Source organism: Panthera uncia, chromosome B1 (assembly GCF_023721935.1).
Source record: "Panthera uncia isolate 11264 chromosome B1, Puncia_PCG_1.0, whole genome shotgun sequence".
Taxonomy (NCBI): domain Eukaryota; kingdom Metazoa; phylum Chordata; class Mammalia; order Carnivora; family Felidae; genus Panthera; species Panthera uncia.
The window spans coordinates 80,558,490-80,573,881 of record NC_064811.1 but is presented as its reverse complement, the minus strand read 5'-3'; the positions used below and the strand labels follow the sequence as shown (position 1 = coordinate 80,573,881).

Below are 15,392 nucleotides of genomic sequence, written 5' to 3'. Positions count from 1 at the left end.
TGGCAATTGGTTAAGCCATTCTCTTTCCATTTTGACTTCCCATGTATTGTAATGCAGTCAATGATGTCACTGTGGACACCAGTATTTCAGCGATCTCGTTAAGGGAAGTTGAGTTAGGGGCATACTAAGTTCTGGTTTAGTGGGATGTATTTGTGAAAGCCACAGTCACTGCCTTATATAGCTAAGCTATTACTGACTGACCCAGTACAGAAATGACTCCCAGATACTCTTCCTGCTCTTGAGCCAACTTACCCGGCATTATGACTTCAAAGACCAGGGTCAGAGGTCATGTCAGGATAAGAATGTGTCCTGCAACACCTAACACTGGAAGTGTGTGGGGAGAGAAACAAGGTTTGCAGTGATCAGAGCCAGAAGCAATTCTGTGGAAAATTCCTCCAAGCATCAGATGTGTAAAATCATAAGCAGAGGATTCAGTTATCATCAATGCCTCATCAAGGCAGAAATTCTCTCCTGTCAGCAATATATTTGATGATACATCATATATAATTATAAACTCCAAATACATTTTAATGGAAATCACCTAAAATAGATTTTATTAGAATTCCCATGTTTCTGGCTCAATCCTGTGGCAGCGAGTTACATCTATGTGTGAAGTTAAATGTTTTATGCAACCCATCTATCAATAATGAAACACAAATTTTGACCAACCATGCCAGAGGAAGACAACTAATTTTTTTTTCTCTATGTAGAAAGCCATGTTACAAAATTGATGTCCTAGGAAGAGATGATCAAAGAATATGCAGCCAAAATATGTAAGAAAAAAATCATAAAGGGATGTGAGATAATTAAAACAAGAATGTTATATATTTCTAGACTTAGGGGCATTTGTAGTGTTTATCATCTTTCTAATATTTGTAATTTGTTTTACTTTCTTTCTATTCTAAATAAATGCTAACTTTTATTCCCTAATTTTGTATTTATAATTTTATTCTTAGAGAAGATTAGATAAACGTCAAGCCCCACAAAAGCTAGATCCACTCCTGCATCCAGTTATCATTGATTACCCCAATTTGGCAACCTATGATGGAGACCTTTATTGTTCATTGAAGGCCTTTGGTTTGTTTGATTATCATTTGTATCTAAACCCACAGGGAAAATGAGAAAAAACAAACTAACGAAAGGTCGTGATACTTCTGAGAGCAAGGTTTACATCTTGAGGCAAGTGTTGAACAAACATGAATGACCACCAAAGTCTCCTTTTTTTCAGGGGAATCCAGAGTAAGAAGCACGTCTGTATTAGTTTGCTCAGGCTGTCATAACAAAGAACCACAGAATGGGTGATTGAAACAACAGAAATATATTGTTGCAGAGTTCTGGAGACTAGATGTCTGAGATCACCCTGTGGGCAGGGTTACTCCATCTGAGGGCTGTGAGGGATCATCTGTCCATGCCTGTCTGCCAGCTTCTGGTGATTTGCTGGCAATCCTTGGTGCTGTTTGTCTTGCAGCTGCATAACCCCAATCTCTACCTTGATGTTCACATGTTGTTTTTCCTCTGTGTGTATCTGTGTCCAACTTTTCCCTTTGTCGAAGGACACCAGTTATGCTGGACTAGGGCCCACCCTAATGACCTCATCTTAACTAATTAATTACAGCTGCAAAAACGCTACTTCCAAATAAGATCACATTTTGAGGTAATGGGGATAGGGACTGTAACATGTTATTGGGGGGGGGGGGACACAATTCAATGCGTAACAGTGCCTTATTTTTTTGTACTTTTCCTCATTATACAAACAAGCAATAATAACACCCCGTGCTGATGAGAATACAGTGAAGTGGTCATTCCTATATATTGCTGTTGGAAATGTTAATTAGAACATTAGAAACATAAAATCTAAGTTAATACTGGAAAGTAAACCCTATAAGGTCAGGAACCTTATCTGTGTTCCTGTCCACAGCAACTTCAGTTACAAAAATAGAGCTTAGCACGTTAATAGGTTAGCATTCAATACTCGTCTTCTTGTTTTAAATGAATGCATGATCTTGAAATGCCTATATTAAAATGTTTATAGTTTGGTGATGGTTAGAATACCAGACAGAAGTGTTGGAAATACCAGAATCTTGACTAAATAGATGGAAAGGATTGCCCAAACTGAAAATCTATCCAAAAAAATAATTTAGATCTTTATAAAAATAACACAATTTGTTGAATATGATGGAATTCAGACAATTGAACAGAAACTATTATTACACTTAACTACATAGAAAGCATATGTGAATTATATATTCAGTAAATCACAAACAAGTTTTCCAATTCCTTCTCCCCCTAAGGAATTGGTAAAAATCCTTACCCTAACTAAATCTTTTTCACCATTCAATTTCATTTACAATTTCAAGCCTCATAGAAACCAAAGAGGGATTCTCTGATGCCCTGAGTTAGGTTAGGTCCTCCTGTCATTTGCTCTCACAGATTTTAAAACTTTTTTTTTTTTTTTTTTGGTTATACTTAACACTTTTGAATTTGAACTTAAATTTTTTTTGATGTTTATTTATTTTTGAAGGAGAGAGAGACAGCGTGTGAGTGGGGGAGGGGCAGAGAGAGAGGAAGACACAGAATCTGAAGCAGGCTCCAGGCTCTGAGCTGTCAGCACAGAGCCCCACGTGGGGATGGAACCCACAAACCGCGAGATCATGACCTGAGCCAAAGTTGACGTTCAACTGACTTAGCCACACAGTCGCCCCTGAATTTGAACTTAAATAACAATTTGTGTTATTATTGCTTCAATGCTAGCTTTGCTACTATTTTATGTTCTATGAAAGCAGAGCTTTGTTTCATTAAGGTAACCCCCAACACTTGCTTAGTGCCTGGCATATATCTGTTACTCAATAGATACTCAATAGATAATGAATCAACTACTAAATTAATGAAAGAGTGAATGAGGGAATAAATGAATGTATATGAAATGTCACTGAGTGAGCAGTCTCTGGTCTGGTCGAGATTCCTCTACTTTGGGTGTCCCCTGAATTCTGTTGATGACCTTTAGCTTGTTCGTTTTCTATGCCAGTGTTTGCAGGAATGTCATTTTCTTTTATTGTGACCCTGATTTCTCAGCAGAAAGCCTGTGTTTGCTTTGAGTTTGCCCAAAATAATACTCTTTATCAATTTCATCACAAAGGAGACTTTGTTTTGTTTCAATAAGCTCTGCAAAGATGCCTAGTGCCGCTTATTTCTTATCAGAGGAACCTCCCTTTTATTTGCATGACCCTGGAGTTCTCTAGTCTTTTACTCTGCGTTCTCTGTGTTCCCTGGTCAGCAGCCTGTATCTTCTGCCCACATTGCACGGATGGCAGCTAAATTCTCCTTTTGGTGGACAGAGTAACTTACTGATTGGGGTCAGAGCTACAAAGAGATCCCCACTGGGCAGAAATATGCACACAGTGAAGCTTCCTTTGTAACTTAAGAATTATTTCTGGCTGTGGGACACCTGTGGTTCAGTCAGTGGAGCATTGGACTCCTGATTTCCGCTCAGTCAGTGGAGCATTGGACTCCTGATTTCCGCTCACGGCATGATCCTAGGGTCGTGGGATCGAACCTCATGTCTTGCTCTATACTGAGTGTGGAGCCTGCTTAAGATTCTCCTCTCTCTCTTTCTCCCCTCTCCCCCTCCTCCTCCCTCCCCTGACTTATGTAAATTCATGCTCTCTCTTTCTCTCTCAAAAAAAAAAAGAAGATTATTTCTGGTTAAAACAGGGAAGGCTGTTTTCTAATTTAACTATTTCAAGTCCAGCATATCTGTAAAGCATTTATATTATTTCTATTTAAAGGCTATTATAAATAATCATATTATTTATTTATTTAAATAATAATTTTTCTCCACATAAGGATTATTTCTTTATGATAGTCTACAAGTGGAGATGCTCAAATTGCTTGTCTAAATGTGTAACATCAGGACAAAAGAAGACCATCCTTACTGAACTCTTCCTGACTGCATGTTATGCTTTTTAAAAACAAATCTTTAGTAATAGTATTGCTGAAAAATTATAACAATTTGTTGTGGTATTTCTTTGATTATTATCAAGAATCAGCGTGTTTGCATATGAGCTGGCCAGATGGATTTTCTCTTTTGGGTAATGATCTCTTTTATGAGTATTCTATCGACCAGTTATCATTGGGCCCTAGGACTTTTCATATCAGTTTGCATGAACTATATATGTAGATGATATATTAACTTTTATATTTTATTGAAAACATTTTTCCATTTTCATATTTACCTCATGGCTTTTTGTGCATAGAAAAATCATTTTTATAGATTCAAATCTGCTAATCTTTTGCTTTATAATTTCTCCTGTTTATTTCTAGGCTTAGGTAATCTTCCCTCTTATAGTAGTTTTATAAATAGATGTCCATAGTTTCTTAACATGTTTCTATTATTGGAATTTTAGATACTTAACTTTTTAATCAACGTGGAATTTACTTTGGTGTGTGGGATAAAGAAATCAATTTAGTTTTCATATTTCTAGACACTTGTCCCAATACCATTTATTAAATAATTCATCCCTGCCCGATGGTTTATTATGTTTTCTTATGGCATAATGAATACTTATATGAAATAGGATCAATTTGTGAGTATCAAAAGCAAAATTTCTTGGGCAAAATTTTCTCGAGCACAGGCTACATTCTGTTATCTTGCTACAAGGGCACCAGCAAGGTGACTGAAACAAGTGTGTCAGTATAAAGATGGAAGGATTATATAGATTATATATAGGAGTTCATTTTCATTTACCAAATCATAAAAACATCATGTCTTTATCAGTTGTTACAAAAGAATTATGTAGTGGAATGGTCTATTATCCTAGGTGTGCATTAAATTTTTCCAGTATGTTTTAGAATGATTTTGTTACTTAATGAAAACAAATCACTGATATTTTGATGGGAGTTATAGTAAACTACTTATTTGGCATCTAAGACTCAAGTCTCCAAGTTTCTCCCCTATTGTGCCAGCTGCCCCCTTTCAGTCTTCTCTGCTGGATTTTCATCCTTGTCCCAAACTCTACATTTTGGTGACCCCTAGACATCTCTTTGTGGCATTCTCCCCATGGATGACCTCATCCAATCCCACTGACTCTACATTCCACCTCTCTGCTGATGGCCCAAGAAGTACCCCTGAGTCTCAGATGCATAGCAACTGCCTGTTCAACATCTCCACTTGGCATCTGATAGACATTGCAAACTTAATATGTTCAAAACACAGCTCTTCATTTCAGTTCCTAACTCCTACTCCTTCTTCAGTCTCTGCCATCTCAGTTATGAACACTAAGATCCAACCAGTTGCTTCAAGACAAAAACCTAGGGGCCAGCCTTGATATCGTTCTTTTTCTCACTCCTCTTATCCAACCCATCAGCAAATCTTTTGTCTATTTCTGTATAGATCTGGACTCTACTTCGGATTCCTCTGCCCCTCCTACCCCAACACAAGCCCATTTTTTCCAGCCTGAATTACTGAAATAGCCTTCTAACTGCTCTTACTATTTCTCCCTCATCTCCACCCTATCTGTTCTCAGCACTGAGACCAAACTTTTTTTTAATGTAATTTTTTTGTTTTTTTGAGAGAGAGAGAGCACGAGTGAGTGAGGGGCAGAGAGATAGGGAGAGAGAAAGAGAGAGAAAGAGAGTGCAGAGCCTAAAGTGGGGCTCAAGCTCACCCAAAGTGGGGTCCAAGCTCCCCTGGTGGGGGGCTCAAACTTATGAACTGTGAAATCATGACCTGAGCTGAAGTTGGATGCTTAACTGACTGAGCCGCCCAGCTGCCCCCAGACAAAAATTTTTTTAATGGAATTAAATCACATCCTTACCTGATCAAAATTTTCCAATGGCTACCATCAGATTTAAGATAAAACCCAGAGCTTATATGGTCCACAAGGCCCTATATGATCTGTCTCATATCTCCTACTAGTCTTCACTTGCTCTATCTCAATAACACCGGGTTACTTACTGTTCTTGGTAGACATCAAGCATGGCTTCATGTCTGGGTGTTTGCATTTGCTATTCCCTCTGCAAAAACACCATTCCTTCAGACAGCCACATGGCTTTCCACTGCACTTTATTTAACTTTCTGTTCATATGTTACTTCCTCAAAGACCTTTCCTGATCACTTCATTCTAAACAATATTCTCCTCCTTTCATTCTCTCTTGCTTAACCCTGTTTTATTTTTCTTTAATGCACATATTATATTCAATGCACCTGACATTATGTTATAGTAAGGCTTTATTTGATGTGTCAGCTCCATAAGAATCTAAACACCGTGTGGGCAGTCTTTGTGTTATTCATTCTTTGTATGGTTATCCCCTAAAACTTTGCTAGGCATGTAATAAATGTTCAGTAAATACTTGTTGAGTGTCTTGATTAAACCTTTATTATTTAAAAAATATTTAAACATTTAGAACAACGTCTTTGTGTTCAGTAGCACAATGTGTTTTTCCATTTTCTCAAGCTCTAATAAATATATTTCAATAAAATTTTGCTCCTTTGTTTAAATAGATGAAAGATAGTATACATTAAATCTACTTCTAAGATATTTTTGTTGTTGTTGTAACAGTGTATGGGCTCTCTGTATTCACTTTTTCTAACAACCATCTCAATCTTTTTTAGAACTACATATTAATATGAATTTTAAAACTTTCCAACTGATTATTTCAATTATGTTAGGGTGCTTTTGATGCCTGTTTGTTTATCTTGCATCCATCTCCTGTGTTCAATCAATTTTTAAGTTATTTCTTTGAACCTGCAATTGTATAATGACTTCATTTAAAAATAAGTGCCATTTTATCGCTTCATTATTAATAATATACCTTTAATTTTGTATCATGTCTTATTGCACTGGTTATAACTTTCAGAAAAATATTAAATAGTTTTCATTCTTTTGTACATATTTTAATGGGGCTATCACTAATGTTTTACTATTAAATATAATGCTGGCTATTGATTTTAATTTTATACTTGTTATATTAAGAAAATATTTTTTCTGGGGCGCCTGGGTGGCTCAGTCGGTTAAGCATCTGACTTCAGCTCAGGTCATGATCTCGTGGTCCGCGAGTTCGAGCCCCGTGTCAGGCTCTGTGCTGACAGCTCAGAGCCTGGAGCCTGTTCCAGATTCTGTGTCTCCCTCTCTCTCTGACCCTCCCCTGTTCGTGCTGTCTCTCCCTGTCTCAAAAATAAAATAAAGATTAAAAAAAAAATTAAAAAAAAAAAAGAAAATATGTTTTCTATTTCTACTCTTAAAATAATGCTATTAGGGATTGGTGTTAAATCTTATCAAATGTATTGTATATAGAAGCAATTAAATATTTTTTGTATTTGACATAATGATTTGATGTATTATTCTAATAACTCTCCTATTATTTAATGATTTCCACCCTCCTGAATATGGCTTATTCCATTACTGCATAATGTAACTTGATATTTGCTTTGCAAAGTTGTGGGCATTTTATGTCTCTCACTATGTATTGCTGGACATTTTAGTTCAGGGTTTTCTTGCTGCCTTTTCTTCCCTTTCCTGTCCCTTTGCTATTTCACTATTAGTATTAACACTTATTATTACTGGCCAACAGATAATAGGGAAGAAGCCATTACTTCCCTGCTTCAGAGTCTTGTCTCAAAAATACCTTGCCATCTTCTTAATAAGTAAAAAGGACCAGCTGGCAAATATTTGTAGAGGAAGGTTCCCATTAGGCTGGGTTAGCAGCACATCATCTTCCATTATAGATAAAAGTGTGTGGAGTCCCCATTTGACCTTCGTTAATGGGAACTACCATTTGTTAAGAGCCTTTCTTGTGTCAGACACCTTACATCTCATTCAGACGTCACACTAATCCTAGGAACTGGATATTAATATTCCCATTTTACAGATTGGGAAACTAGAACAGAGAAGGGTTAAATAATTTGAACCAGCTCAAACAGATGTTGGGTGGCAGAACTGGGATTTAAATATAGGGTTTTCTGGTTCCAAAGACCCCTCTCTTTCTGTACAGCTACAAGGCTCCCAGGGCAGGGCTCTGAAGAAGCAGCAGCTTGGTAAAGGTGATAAGAGATAGCCATAGATAGCCACACCACAAGACAGGGTATAATGACTACTATGAAAGAGGATCAAGCACGATGTTTTTCAGTATGCTTCAGATTCACTTGGAGAATTCTGGAGAGCCTTTCAGAGGAGGTGGCATCGAATGGGGAGGAGGGTCTTGGAGAGGGAGAGAACAATAGGGGCGCATAATTAGGAAAGCCTAGGATATGTTTACAAAAGAAACAACAATGCTCTTTGGTTGGTGGATTGTGTTCATGCTGCTGTGTAATCAAAGATCAGGCTGGAAACTTAGATTGGGTTTCTATTGTGGAATCTAAAAGATAGATGGAGGGGTTTATTTTGAAAGGGTAGGCTGTGGGGTTACTTATTTGTAGTTATCTAAACAAGGGGTTAGTTAAGTCAGATTAGGGTAGATCAAAGAGGGTAAAGATGGGAGAATGAGACTCCTGTAAGTCTGATGACTATATACATCGTAGACAAGAAATAAAGGGAGCCTGATTTCAAGAGTGGCAGTAGGCATGGAAAGCTGGGACCTGGTTTAAGATCAGATACAGGGGTAGGTTTGTTAGGCTTGTGCGGATAGGATGCTGGCTGCACAGGGAGTGGCAGAATCAGAGATGCTTTTGGGTCACTGAGAGCCTGAGCCACTAGAAGGACTTTGCCCTAACAGATGGAGTGATACTGGAAGCAAGGCTGGCTGGTGGGCAAAGAGCTGAGACACCCAGATGGAAGGTGGTTGTTTCTAGAGAGTGCCATTTGGAGTCATCTGCCCAAAAATGATAACTGACATTGGGGAGGTTGTTAATGTCTTTTATGAGAGTGGTCTTAGGAAAGACCAAGAACTGAAGCCAAGCAGAGATTGTCAATCATAGTTATACATCAAAGTCAGCTATGGATCCTTAAATACATACATACACACACACACACACACACACACACACACTACTGGAATAGCTGAAAAAGCTCTGTCAGAATCTCCAGACGTGGACCCAGACCCTGTATAATTTAATGGTTGCACAGGTGATTCTGGTGGGCAGCCAGAGCTGAGAGACACTGGGGCACAGGTAAAAATTTGCCTTGAGAAGGGAGGAAGAAAGAATGATGTAGCTCTTTTTCCTAACCCTCAGAGGTTCTCTTTAAATTTCCTCTTTCACATCCATTGAGCATCTCTTCGTTTTGTAGATTCTACCAATATGTAGCTAATACTTTGAGAACCTTCTAGTCACTTTAGCAGGTCTATATCCCTTTTATTATTGACTGTTAACTGAAAGTAAACCATTCTTTTAATCCAGGGGTTGCAAACTTTCTTTCAGTACGGGATACGCTGCAGAAAATGAAATCCTGTATGAAATCCCAACATGTAAACAGACAGACAGAATACCGTTTGGTGATAGCCACAGCCTGGAACCCGCTTACTTTCCCACTGTCCCCAGCAGGGATTTGGAGAGTTCTTCCACGTCAAGATCTCTTTCCCACAGGTTCAGTCTCCCCCCTTCTCGGTAAGGAAGCTAAGGTTTTTCAGTTGCAAAGTCATTGAGCAAAGGTGGGCAAATTAGGGTAGATCTCCTATGTCCTTATCCAGTGTTCCTTCCTTCCCAGGATGTTGCCTCCCCCGCTAACATCTCTCTCCCTACAACCCACCTTCCATTCCAACAGAGAAAAGCTCACAGGGAGTCAAATTACCCACAGGAGCTTTGCTACAAGGTTAAGTGAGGGAAGAGTCTGTACCTCCTGGCTGCCCTGAATTATGTGGTTTATCTACAGGGATCTCATTTATCCGCGCTGCTCCAGTTTCAGCTCTCCCCGGTGATTCCGAGTGGCCTGTGCAATCGTTATCTGGCTAACTCAGGGAGATAAAAAGCCTTGTTAGTTTTAAAGGGAAAGTTTCTGTGATTGAAATTTTATCAGCAGGATGACCATGGACATACGTTTTTTCTTGTACATATCTGAGAAAAAAGGAATGACACCTAAGGAATTGTAATTGAAAATGAGAATTATTAAGTGCCTTTTGCATATTTCATGTGACTGTCAAAAAAGGGTGCTTTGGGGAGCATATTCGGCATTCAATACACTTCCTGATTATCCCAAAGCCATCTCCTGACTGCACCCCAGCTCATTGGAATATTTGTCACAATGGGAGGAACTACACCTTCTTAAAGGGCTAAGATACATTTCTGACCTGAGGAGAGTTAAGTTTGAATTCCTGTGTCTTTTCAAATGTATTCAGAAACTTGAAGGATTCTTCCCAAACAACTCCATCTAGGAGATTTACCTGCTCTACTCATTCATGCTATTTATTTGTACAACGTGTCTTTGCTGAGTTGAGTTGCTAATATTTGGTTGTATAATCATGCCTTTAGATGGGATCAGGAAAAGCCAGTCCATTTCTCCATTAGTATGCAGGAACATATTCAATCAGAATATGATTGAATTCAGAAGATTGAATTATCTTTTGAAGGAGACTGGAGCACGATTTTCCTTTTCTTAGTGCCACGTGATTCTGCAGAGTACTATGTAACTCACAACTTCTTTTTCAAGTCTCAGAAAGAGAGTGGTTGTTGTCTCTAAATTATCTCCCAGCTCCCTGTAAGAATATACAGATCTTTCATTTCTGGCATCATTGCAAATTTTCTTTATCAATATTGTAAGGAAGGGCCTGGGCTTTGTGTCCACGGGGGAGACTGTGCTCTAAGTACATTCATCTTTAATTTATGGTAAGTCAGCACCCAAACTGACAGAATGGAATCTTTTTCCCAGCTGTGGCAACCTCATGTAGATGACTAAAATTCACAGGCACCCTACTTTGTGTGGCTACCCATCATAGGTGCTTATCTTAATACCTACTTGTATCTCAGAGCCCAACTCACATTTATTCACATAGTAGTACTGAAAAATAAATTGGAAGTTCAATAAATGAATAATTCAGCTAACACATTCAGATTCCTGGACCCCAGATAGATCTCCTAAATATTTTTGTCTAGGAAAATCTGTGTCTATATCAATAGCCCTAGATGATTCTTATCACCAGACAAAGCTAGGAAACACCGCTTTAGAAAGACTTCTATTGTTCTCAGTGGCTCAGTGCCAGCAGTCCTGGGACGACCCAATGACCAAGGTGCTGGGCATTTATATGGTGGCAGGTTTATAGTGCCAGAGGTACATCAATAGCAAGGTACTAGAGTTTCCACCTGGGCTACATTCTTGGTCCTGGAATGGTGCTCCAGATGGTGGTGGATCCTGAGGGACTGATGAGTTAAGAGGAAGGAATAGGTGTCTCTTAGTAACAGAGATTGACCTTGTCTTTTTTCTTTTCTTTTTTTTAAAGTAGGTTCCATGCTCAGCATGTAACCCAACACAGGGCTTGAACTCATGACCATGAGATCAAGACCTGAGCTCATATCAAGAGTTGGTGCTTAACTGACTGAGCCACCTAGGTGCCCCGCGATTGACCCTATCTTAATTGTCTTGGCCCAGACCTGGTGTTCTCTCTGACCTAGGTTTGCAATTTGGATGTGTTCCTCCTCCCAGCGTGGTTGCTTGGTCCATTAGTGTAACACTGTACAGAGTTGTTCCTTTACTTCACAGAATATCTTCCCTGCTCCGGATAGGGTCTTGGAGAGAGGTAGGTGGTAATGGGCCAGGAGAAGCAGGTAGAAACTGAAGTTTGCAAGTTGTTTCTGGAGTTATATAGGCAGCAAGGTGCTATTGTTCAACGTACAGTATTTCAGTTAATCCTAATTCATCATACTGAGGGGTAATAGTTCCTGTTCTGTACCTCAAATTTTAGTTTTCCATGGTGATGTTAGGTATTTATAGAGCAAATTTGAACATAAAATTTTAGATTTCCAACAATCTTACACCTTTTTATTTTTAGAGGATAAGCAATCATTGAATTGAAATAAAACAAAAGTTAGCTTTTAGTTATATATCACTGCTGTGTACTTTATGCCTAATAACTTAATTATGTCACTGAAATTGATGAATTTGAAGAAACATGGAAAATTACATTGGCTATGGCTGTGAATCTAGTGATGTGAAGATGCTGGATTTATGTATGTTAATTTGATTCATATGCAAGTCAAAACACGCATATTTTTAATCAGCAGATGGTTTAATATGCTTTCCACACTTGTAAAAAATGAAAGTACTGCAAGCTATTTTTTGCCTTGTCATTCATTCTGTCAACAGTATTTATTGTGAACTTAGTCAATGTGGTACATATGGGTAAGCGGCAGAATTACAAACACAATAGAAAATATGTCTCGTTTGTAGATAGAATAAACTTGAACACAGATTTTTTTTTTCATTTTATGCTTTGAGAAGTATTTCTCTAGGATTGCATGTGTCATTTGAACTTTATGACTCAAGTAAGATTTCCTACATATTAGAATTTCAGAACTGTTTGACCTTCCCTTGTCATTTCACTAAAGTTAATCCATTCATTCACTTATTCAGTAAATAATATTATGTACCCAGCATGTATAGAATACTTGCAACATACTACAAGGAAAACCTGATCCTGCCTTCAAGGAGTCTACGGTCTGATGGAAAAGGCAGCTGAACCACTGAAAGGAAAACTCAGGTTGCCAGCTTAGAACGTAGCTATATGCCCTCAACCACACATCCCCAAATCACCTCAGATGTGTTGGATTCTCATGGGAGTCTTGAGAGGGGCCAGAGTTTCCTCTGGAAAGAGAAAGACACAAGTGGCTGGTCTCCTATCTGAGACTGTGCACTGGAGAGGGACCCCAGCTTCCTGATAGTTCTTTCCAGAGAGTGTTCCTGCTCTCAATAGTGGAGTGTTTCCACTCTTAAGTTTACTAGGGAAGCTCCTTGTTTAAAGGGATGCTTGGATAAATCCCTCTGTAAAATAGATCCTTCTATGTGCAATTGCCTCTTAATTTATTTTTGCACTTCTCTTAGATTTCCTAAAGTGAGGACGCATACAACTCATAGCCTTAGAATGCATGTATTGGACATTTAATTTTGATCATATTTAGACTTGTGAGAGCAACTTATCAACATTTTGAACTATTCCTCTATTTGTTATTTAAGTATAGACTTTTTTATTGTGGTAAAACATACATAACATAAAGTTTATCATTTCAACCATTTTTAAGTTCAGTGGCATTAAGTATTCATAACTCTGTGCAAATATCACCACTATCCACTTCCAGAGATTTTTCGTCATCACAAACAGAAACTCTACCTATTAAACAATAACTCTCCATCCTCTTGCCCTTCAGTTCTGGTAAGCTCTATTCTACTTCCTGTAACCATGAAATATATGCCCTTTTGTGTATGGCTTATTTCACTTAGCATAATATTTTCAAGGTTCATCCATGCTGCAGCATGTATCAGAATGTTATTCCTTTTTAAGGCTGAATAATATTCCACTGAATGTATATACCACAGTTTGTTTATCCACTTATCTGTTGATGGACACTTGTTTTATTGTCACCTTTTGACTATTGTGTTACTAGGAGCATTGGTACACAAGTATCGGTTTGAGTCCCTGCTTTCAATTCCTTTTTTTTTTTTTTTTTTTGTATATACCTGGGAGCAGAAATGCTGAATCATATGGTAATTCTGTTTAATGTCTTGAGGAACTACCAAACTGTTTTCCACAGCAGCTGTACCATGTGGTTAAGCATGACTTCAAAAACCTATTCGTCCAGAGTCTTGACCCCATTCAAATAAATGATTTGGATATAAGACATTCAGTCTTGATTAACATAACTAGTTTTTGTTCCTAGAAGTTTTATCTTAATGCTACCATTGTAGAAAAGAAAGAAAAAGAAAAGAAAAAATAGCTCTGGAAGAGGCTTTTATTTATGGTCTGTATGCATGCCACACTTTGTTGGAATTATAGCATTTAATTCACTCCGACCTGAGTTCTTACCTCTGTCTATTTCTTACAGTTGCACTTTTAGGGCAGGAACCATGAACACAGGTGCCTTAACAGGAGATGTGCTCAATAGGTATTTGTGGCTGAATCAATTGATTCTGCATAATAAAACCTAAGTAGATATCTGATGAATCTGTTAGTATCTATTCCCTGTTTCTGAACATTAAGTTCAGTGTTCCACCCATTATAGATTCACTAGAAAGGGATATTTCATCACAGAAGCAAAGTTTTTAGAGGCTAAAGATGGCTGAATGTGAAAGAGACAATTACTGGATATGCATGCCTACCGCTAAGTGGGGGCAGATTTCATAAGGAGTTGAATTCTACTTAACTGTGAAGTAATTTGATCTGGTGATGGATGGAAGGTGAGGTTTATATGATGGGAATGGCCTTTTGAGATTGTTTGGAGTTGGGAGTGACTTAGGAATGTAAGAGAACATGCAGGCATGTTTGCCTTATAAGAATAGAAATGAAGACTGATATTTGGTGGAAAAGGAAAACACTGAAGGGCTTGAGATATGGGGCTATGAGGTTGGAATCTTGACTGATAACCACAGCCTGGAAATTTGAGATGGACTTGCCTCTGTTCTAATAGAGGATTTCTTGGCACTATTTTGGGGCACTGGAAAAGTTATATTTTCTTCTTCTTCTTCTTCTTCTTCTTCTTCTTCTTCTTCTCCTTCTTCTCCTTGATTCCTTTTTTTTTTTTTTAATGTTTTATTTATTTTTGAGAGAGAGAGAAACAGACTGGAGGTGGGGGGAGGAGCAGAGAGAGGGAGACACAGAATCTGAAGCAGCTTCCAGGCTCTGAGTGGTCAGCACAGAGCCCTATGCGAGGCTGGAACACACAAGGGGTGAGGTCATGACCTGAGCCAAAGTCAGACGCTTAACCGACTGAATCACCCGGGAGCCCCTGGAGAAGTTTTCCATTAGCAATAATCATGCCTCGGATAAACCTCGTTGGCTATGATACTGCCACTGCGCAAAGCTTAGGGGCACTGGAAATGAAAGATATAATAGGTTTACATTTTTTCTCTGCAGAATGAAGTCTGCAGAGATTTATATCAATCATATAAAAATATTTATTAATAAAGAAAATATATCAAAATATTGACAATAGTTTTTCTTGGAAATGTTGTCATGGGTGATTCTTTACAAATGTTTTTTGTGTATTTTCTAAATATTGTGTAAAGAGAATATGTTATTTTTGAAATCAGAAGTTAATATTTTTCGGGGTGCCTGGGTGGCTTAGTCGGTTAAGCGTCCCACTTCAGTCAGGTCATGATCTCACGGTAGGTTCGAGCAGACAAGGTGGAGCCTGCTTGGGATTCTCTCTCTCCCTCTCTATCCCTCTCTACTTGCACTTTCTCTTTCTCTCAAATAAATGAATAAACTTAAAAAAAGAAGTTAGTATTTTTCTCTGGAAAGTGCAGTTTCTAATTAAT

General features: G+C 38.2%; 1 pseudogene; it reads right to left on the bottom strand.

The window, feature by feature from the left end:
* Positions 1-14,804: 14,804 nt before the first annotated feature.
* LOC125924203 (uncharacterized) lies at positions 14,805-14,937 on the bottom strand (annotated as a pseudogene).
* Positions 14,938-15,392: the final 455 nt, after the last annotated feature.